Source organism: Haemaphysalis longicornis, unplaced genomic scaffold, assembly GCF_048455015.1.
Source record: "Haemaphysalis longicornis isolate Haplotype H1 unplaced genomic scaffold, Haemaphysalis longicornis Haplotype H1 scaffold_8, whole genome shotgun sequence".
Taxonomy (NCBI): domain Eukaryota; kingdom Metazoa; phylum Arthropoda; class Arachnida; order Ixodida; family Ixodidae; genus Haemaphysalis; species Haemaphysalis longicornis.
In genome coordinates this window covers 95,933,316-95,941,622 of record NW_027526445.1, presented here as the reverse complement: position 1 = coordinate 95,941,622, position 8,307 = coordinate 95,933,316, and positions in this window count along the sequence as shown.

Sequence of the window (8,307 nt, the reverse complement as noted above, 5' to 3'; positions counted from 1 at the left end):
TCATCGTTGTCTGAGGAATTCCGTTCTTTCAACCAATCCTTTCATGCGGAAGGCGGGGAACCCCACGAGGGGGTGTGGTCTCCTATGCAGGGGACACCACGCGTCCAGATTATGTTCATTATGCTGCTTTGTACGGGTGCCCTGTTTTTGTTGGCCCGTTGAGGAAGCGAATCAACGTCTGTCTTCTGGGTATAGATAAAAGGGGTTCTGTGAGGTGGCTTGGAGTCTTGGTTCACTCTTCGTGGGTTGGATGCAGCAGGAGCATCATTGCGGTTGGGCATGAAGCTAGGGTCGTTTCTCACACCAGCATCGTCCATGATGAAGCTTGCGAAGAAAGAAAAGGGCGGAAATGTGGTTTGCTTTCCGTTTTGTATTTGGAGCCTACGGACATCCACTTTTCCTGAAGCCCAGGGGGCAGCTTTGAGACGATCGAGTTAACTCCACGTGCGGAATCTAGGTATTTGAGTCCCGCAAAATATGGATCTCTTTTTGCCACTTCAAGGTCTTGGAGCAGGTCCGAGAGTTCTTGCAGCTTGACGTTGTCTCGGTGAGAAAGCAGTGGGAACTCATCCATCCTACTTAGGAACGCGTCTTCAACCACCTCGGTGCGTTCGTAACCATAGCTCGGCAAAACTGGATGCGACTCACTCACACTCACTCAAAAAAATATATTTATCCTAACGCACTCACTCGCACTCGCGCTCGCCACTCCACCCTCACTACGCGCACTCACTCGCACTCACCCTCGCCACTCCGCCTTTGCTACTCCCACTCACTCGTGCTCACGCTCGCCACTCGTCCCCACCACTCGCACTCACTTGCGCTCACGCTCTCCACTCGTCCCCACCACTCGCACTTACTCAAGTTCAAGATCACCACTCCGCTCTCGCAACTCGCACTCACTCGCGCTCACGCTCACCCCATCACCCTCACTACTCGCCCTCACCCCCTCTCACGCTCATCACTCCGCTCTCACAACTCGCACTCACTCCCGCTCACGCTGGCCACTCATCCTCACCACTCGCACCCACTCGCGCTCACGCTCACCACTCGTCGTCACAAATCCCACTCACTCACGCTCACGCTCACCACTCATCCCCACCGCTCACACTCACTCGCGCTCACGCTCACCACTCATCGTCACCACTCGAACTCACTCGCGCTCACGCTCACCATTCACATTGGCCGCTTACACTCCCTCGCACTCGCACTCACCACTTGCAATGGCCCCTCACACCCACTCGCAATCACCACTCGCTTCCTTTATTACACGGACTCTCCACTCCCAACACCCACTCACGCTCACTCACAACCACCGCTAATTCACATTCTAACTGACTGTTTTTTACAGCACGGGAGTTTAAACTTCGCCTTTATTTTAAACCACATGAATCGTTCCATATTTCGGAGGCCTTCAATGTGGCCCTAGTGACACCAACACCACTATGTTACGTGAAGCCAAAAAAAAAAATTGGGTGTTTTAAGAGATAAGCTTCACATTGGCTATTGGCTATGAGGCATGCCCCAAAAGAATCATTAACTCCTACCAACCTGATCCAACTGAAAAAAAAAAAAAAGCCTGTATTACGAAACTTAAAGCGCGAAGCTTACTGACAGCGGCCCGCCGAACCCACGGCCCGGGTTTCAGGTGGCCATCTGGTTAGGCGGCCCTCAAGAGAGCCGCTTAAACGCCGGGCCGCGTCTTCGGCGGGCCGCTTGCGCTCGAGGCCGCCTGAACCGCCACTTTATAAGCGGTTTTAAATTGACGCAGCAGCCCCCTCCATGCGGGTCGGATAACCAGGAATTGACTAAGAGTGTATAACATACGCTTTCGCGAGGGCATTTAGAGACACAGTAAATAAATAAATAAGTAAATAAACGTGGTGAGTTTTGAGGGCAATATCTTTGCGTTCCGGATTACTTTTCGTGTGTATATCTATGTGTCTGTGCTCATGTTTTGTATCCTTTTTTACCTCTTTTCCCTTAAATGCCCTCGGTTCAATGAAACTGTGTAGCCGTAAGAAATAAAGATATAAAAAAACATTAAAAGAGGGTAACACAGCCTTCATTTATCTAGGCTGTTTAGCAGCTCATATGAGTTGTGTAGATATTTGGTCAACAGAAGATGCATCACGTCTTATCTGTCCCGTCTTATCTCGCGGGGTCATCAATAGGCCGTGATAATATTTTTCAGTACTTTGATTGTGTCGACGTTAAAGTAGGTTGTGATTTTAACAAGTACTAATGCGTCGATTTTGTTATGAGCGGCATTCGCCATTTTCGCTGTCGGCAGTACAAATATTTTCGGGCATGAAATACTTACTGATTTGAGCTCAAATATACCTTTCTCACGAATGGGGTCTCAATTTTTCCTACGTGTGTATTCGGTTATTATAAGCACATCTCTTGATATGTCACTTTCCAAGCGGTAATCGTCGCTAGATTCTTTTACGAAATGAACAAATTCTCACAAATTTGCCTGAAGCCATTTATCATTTTTTATTATAGCCCATGGTATTTCGCTCAGATTCTACAAAAGAAAAGGAACACTCAAAATTTTTGCAGCGGTGGCAAACGTAAAAGAAATAGTCTAGTTCGGAAGAAAATTTTAGAAAAGCTGTTGCCATCTGTCAAAATACAGGCTAGCGCGCGCAAATATTCCAATCTCGAAGCGCGCTATCCGAGCCACTAAAATTGCGCAGTCAATTCGCTCTGGACAACCCTCCAAACAGTTTATTTCAAGAGTAATCCCAGGCGAAAAGGGCGCAGTGCGAGAGTGTCTAGCAAAACACCGCCACAAAAAGATTGAAAATGGCAAGCAAGGCGGAGGAACGCTACTGCAGCGCTTGGCCTTGAGCGCTTGGCGGAGACAAGGCAAGGGAGAGATGCGGCGCCGCGTGGTCGCGACAAATCGGTGCCGCCTGACTTTAGCGCGGGCGTACTCATGGAGACGAGTTGCCTGGCACCGCCTCTCTCCCTGTCCCTCTTTCTAACGGCGCCAACCTGCCACAGAGCAAAACCGCAGCTTGATCCTATACTACACCGTCATGCGCCCGCACCGGGCACCGAAACAAGTTCACGTCGAAAGTTTATACGAAATAGCGGGGCGAATAAGTCATCGGACACACGCACGCACACAAGCACGAACACCATCGCACTTGAACACGCGCACGCGCGCATACACATATGAACTCGCACGCACACACGCACGCACTCATTACCTCATTACCCCAATCACGAATTACGCTCTCCGACTGCCGAGAACGCGTACTATTCGTCACACCCCACAGGGGTCACAGTACCCCTCCGCTAGTCTGCACGCCATCGGCACGCGGACGACGATCTACATACGGGGCACAAAATATGAGGAACTCTAGACTGCGAAGCCCTTTTCAGCGAATCAGCGCAGCAAGCATGACGGGGACTGCACTGTTTGGGGTGACCACAACCCTAAATACGAAAATAAAGCAGCAGAAGCAATTTCGCCTTCATAACTAACTGGTTGTCAACCATGAACTGACAGAATGAAAAAAAGGAAAATGTGGGAGCCCAGGTTCCAATTTCGACTTGGGCAGGCAAGTTCACAAGCGTAATGGTAAATGACGGTCGATGACATAATAGCAGCGGGAACAGCGAGTATCTTACCTTTCGCGATCTGAAGATATAAAATATATTTTTTACAAAATGCACGCAACAGGAACGATTCAAACTCCGCGATTCGGTAAGGTGAATAAGGAGTCAGACATAACGTACGGTTCTTGTGAATCTGCACGAACGGATACACAAACTTCAGAGAAAGACAGAGAACTCAACGAAGAGGTGCCAGTCGGCGAGTCATCATGACAAATACTATGTGAGGTGATGCTAAGGCGACCTTACTTCGTTTGCTTGCAAGAGGTACGCACATCGGCGTATATGAGTCAATGCAACATTCACGCAACATAACGAAACGTAAACGTTTTGGTGAAGTTTGCAAGAAAACAGCAGCAGTGAAGTTTTCCGGTGTGTCGAACTCCCGGACAGCAGCAAATCACATGCCTCAAGGCACGCACCGTAACTGTCCTAGAAAGATGTGTGAAGCCAAGTCCGCGTGGAAGCGAGCATCAAAACAGAGCGCCGCCGTAACAAGTAATGGCAAACACTGATACGTTTAATACGCCAAGGCCTCGAAAATGAGCTACTGAATCCATGACACGCAACTCGCCCATCCGAACCGTTTCGCCATCCTGATACGTGAATCCGTGAAAATCTGCGATACCTTTTCAAACAAATGCGGGCACTCACAATTTGCGCTTCACAACAGCCGGCCTAGTGACAGGTGCAGCAAGCCGGCCAATTATGTACACCAAGCACGGCACAAGATCACGGTGCTTCCTAATGCCTCCATCGCAGCGCTTAGCGGTAGTGAAGTGCAATCGCTTTGTTGTGACGACGTTACCGACACTAATTCCAACACAAAACGCTGCGAGCCAGAAACATCAATTGTCGAGAGTGCGCGCAACAGCACCAATGAGTCATGACAATGAGAGTATCAGTGCATTAGCGTCAGACGTCTACCCAAATCGTATTCCTAAATCAACAGGTCACTGGAGAGTTGATTCCACGGTGCCTTAATTATAAAGGGGAGTAGCCACATATTCCCGAAGCTAAAGACAGTCGTTCTATTAACTAGTGGCTGTGCGTACGAGTGGATATCGCCAGCAGCAATTACCACAGCAAGCGGCTTTTGTGACGAATGCTAACTGCGAGTGATGCTCACCGCGGTAAGCCCCTCACATCGCGCAAGAAGCGCGCGTTCACTCGCCACTCCTAAGTGGCGAGCGGGGCTCGCCGCGAGTGGAACTCGCACTCGCGAGTGGTGAGTGGGGTTCACCGCGAGTGGCTTTCGCACTCGGGATTGCTGAGCGGGGCTCGCCGCGAGTGGAACTCGCACTCACGAGTGGTGAGTTCCACTCGGCCGCGAGTGGCACTCGCGCTTGTGAGTGCTGAGCGTGGCTCGCCGCGAGTGAAACTCGCACTCGCGAGTGGTGAGCGGGGCTCACCGTGAGTGGCGCTCGCCCTTACTCGCACTCGCACTCACCAGGTTAAAACGACGGTGAGACTCACTCACCACTCACTCGTGAGTTGCGAGTGGGGGGTGTGTGAGTGCACTCATGAGTGAGTTTGCCGACCTATGTTCGTAACTGTCGTCCAGACGCTTCCAAACGACGATCAAGCCCGCTGTCAAGTTGTCGACGTGCACCCATCTAAGCCTCTTGGCCTGTGCAGATGAGTTCGGACCCAGCCACTTGATCAGGAGGTCAAGCTCTTGTTTAGGGGATAGGTCGAGGTCCCGGATCACCCCTTTAAATGACGATTTCCAAGCCCGATAGCTGTCAGGTTTGTCGTCAAATATGGTGAGGCCGGTGGAAACCAGATCCCTGGGACACAGATACCGCATGACGCCAGCCAACTCTACGCCTGCGTTGGGTGGGGCCGGAGTTGGCAGCGGTGGCTGCTGATCGGCCTGCGAAGCCAACAAGCACTGGGGTTCTGCGTGGCTGCTACTACGGCGACCGCCGCCAGGCATGAGGGGCGCGCGTACGAGATCCATGGCATGCAGCCTTGCTTGTTCTGCTACATAACTCTCTGTGCGCTGCGCAACGTCCAGTGGAGGGAGTGAGCGGGCACACTCCCTGCCATCGCGCTCCGCCGCTGCCTCCAAAACAACCGCCTGTGGCTCAGCAGCCGCAGCCTCCTTCTCGTGCTCAACGAGTTCAAGTTCAGCGTCCAGCTTTGCCCTCGCAAGTTTCATGGCTGCCTCCTTTCGAACAAAAGACGCTCTCGCTAGGGCGGCCTGTGACTGTGCGCGTGCCTGCGCAGCAACCGTGATTATCATAGACGAGTTTGTTCGCCGCGATCTCGAAGAAGTAACCGAACCAGCTGATGATACCTGGGTCATTGTGTCCTCTTTTCGGTCGTTCTCCCTCTCACCGTCGCGTTCGTCTTCGCTCTCGCTTAACTTTTAACGTACGGTACCATGTCGGTCTGCGTCGACGGCCCTGTGAAGCTCCAGTTCGCTAAGGCTTTCAGCAGTGCCTGTCTTTAACAGGAACGCGGCGTACGTGTCACTGGCCTGTTCATATTGAAGGAACGTATCACGAAGCCTTGCTGTAGCCGCCCCGCTGTAAGCTACATTAGCCCGTGGAAACGTACTTAAAGCACTTTCCACATTTCTCCATGACGCGTCGACTGTACGACAATGGCGGTCGCGGCTAGTATCGTAATTTGGTTGAGCCATGAGGGACAGCGTAGTGGCTCGTCGCGGTCTAGAGCTAGCTCCCATGGCTCGTCTTCTGTGGCGGAGCTCGTTTTCTCAGACTGACTGGTCAGCTCGTGTGGATCCATTAAAGGAGCCATGAAGAGAAAACACAAGTTTGGTTCATTCGAAAGATCGCCTCGTTAGAACCATAACGACACCACTTATAACGCAAACTTCGCTCAAATAAGCTACATAATTAGGAAAAACGGGAATGGTCATGCGACCCACCAGCTCATTTCCCGCAACAGAACCTATGCCGTCACATGGGCTAAGCTCTGCGATTGGCGGAGGCCGGCAAAAGCAAACGCATGTTAGGCAGGGCTTACAGCTTGCATAGCGAGCTAAATGCCCGTGAAACATACTGCACATTCTTTTTATGACAAAGAACGGTGGAGTAAACGGTTGAAGGTCCGAACGAACTCGCAAGCGTGTGCGCCAATGCGTACGAAACTAGCGCGCCGGCCGAGCTCGACATCTCGCCGTCGCGCAGACGAATTTTCGGGTTCGAGGCTCTTCGGGGCCAACGAACCGTTCCAGCACGCACAGCCGCGACCTTGCTTCGTATCGTAATCCCTTCACAGGAGGTTGGCCGTCATATCGCCAACCAGCAAAGGTAAAAATAGACACGAGGGGAGTAAGGAACAGCAAGAAGCGACGAGATAGTGCCAGTCGTCGCGTAAGTTTCGAATGGTGTTGGCTTGCTGCTGTCGTTACGAGCTCGTTTCCAGTTTACAACCACTGAAAACTTCAGTTTGTTCAGTTACGGCAGGGACCCTTACGTTAGCTCACTCCTGGAACATGCTGGCGCTCGTTGCCGACTTCGTCAAATCGCTCTGACCTTGGGGAAAAAAATGCCGTAAACACCGTGCATTGACGCTCGTATCTTTCTGGTCGAAGCAGAGAGCTCGCGCGAACGGCTTTCCATACACGACACCGGCCAACTGGCATAAGTGATACTGCTACTGAAATTGAACTATTATTAACCGTAATCAAAATACGGCACATACGTACCAGTCTATATTCGTCCGTCGCGACGGGGCTGACGAGGCAGCGGTGCCGACGGCTGGGCGTTCGTCTGTTGTGGCTATCGCGGAATGGTCGCTTTCCCGTCCACCGCGTATCCCACAACTCTTGCCGCTCGTGCACTTAGAAGCATTGAGCGTTATTGTGGTGTGAGGTTGTTAAATGCAAGCCCGAGCTCCTCGGCGAGAGTTTTGTTCTCCGGATCAGGCGATTCCATGACTAGGGCTGCGGGTGCACTAGGTTTTACTAGTATTTTTAAAATGGCCGCCGTCTCGATCGACTCCCGCGTGTGGGTGCTATATGGAGTCGACATACTAAGTATCTGTTTCATGGACCGGCTCTATTACGCCATTGTACACGTCACGGAATGTTCAATTTTAGCGGGAGATTTAAAAATTTGGCTTAAATTGCCTTATTTCTCAGTGAATAAAGCATCATTTGCTTCCGGGAAAGCGCTTGGGGTACTATGAAACACCTAATCTTTCGAATAAAACAAACTTTTGTTTTCTCTTCATGGCTCCTTTAAGGTTGCCGCGTCTTTCACAGAGTACCCTCCGTTCAATGGAAAATCACTTGCGTTGGATGCGAAGCTGACTAGTAGGTATCAAGGTGAGTCTACGTTGCCGTTGGTTGCCCTTGCTTCGTGGTAGCCGCTGAACGTCGGGCTGTCCTTGAAGAAGGTGCTGTCATGGGCGAGCCGTCGACGGAAGGCTTCCCGTGGTGACGTAATCCTTTGCGTTGGCGGACCTGACGGTTGCAGCCGAAGCTGGAAACTTCACTTTTTTTACTATTCTTGTCTCGCGGAACGCTGTTCGACGGGGTCGATGCGTCCAGTATCCATAAAGATGACGGGCAAACTTTGGAAGGCTTAAAAGGCAAACTTTATTTAAAGATAAATGAAAAACACGAAAAGGTTGCAAGTCGAAAAAAGAAAGGTTCCTTCCTCTGGTTAGCTCCGTAAAAAAGTGGTGCTTACTCGAGGG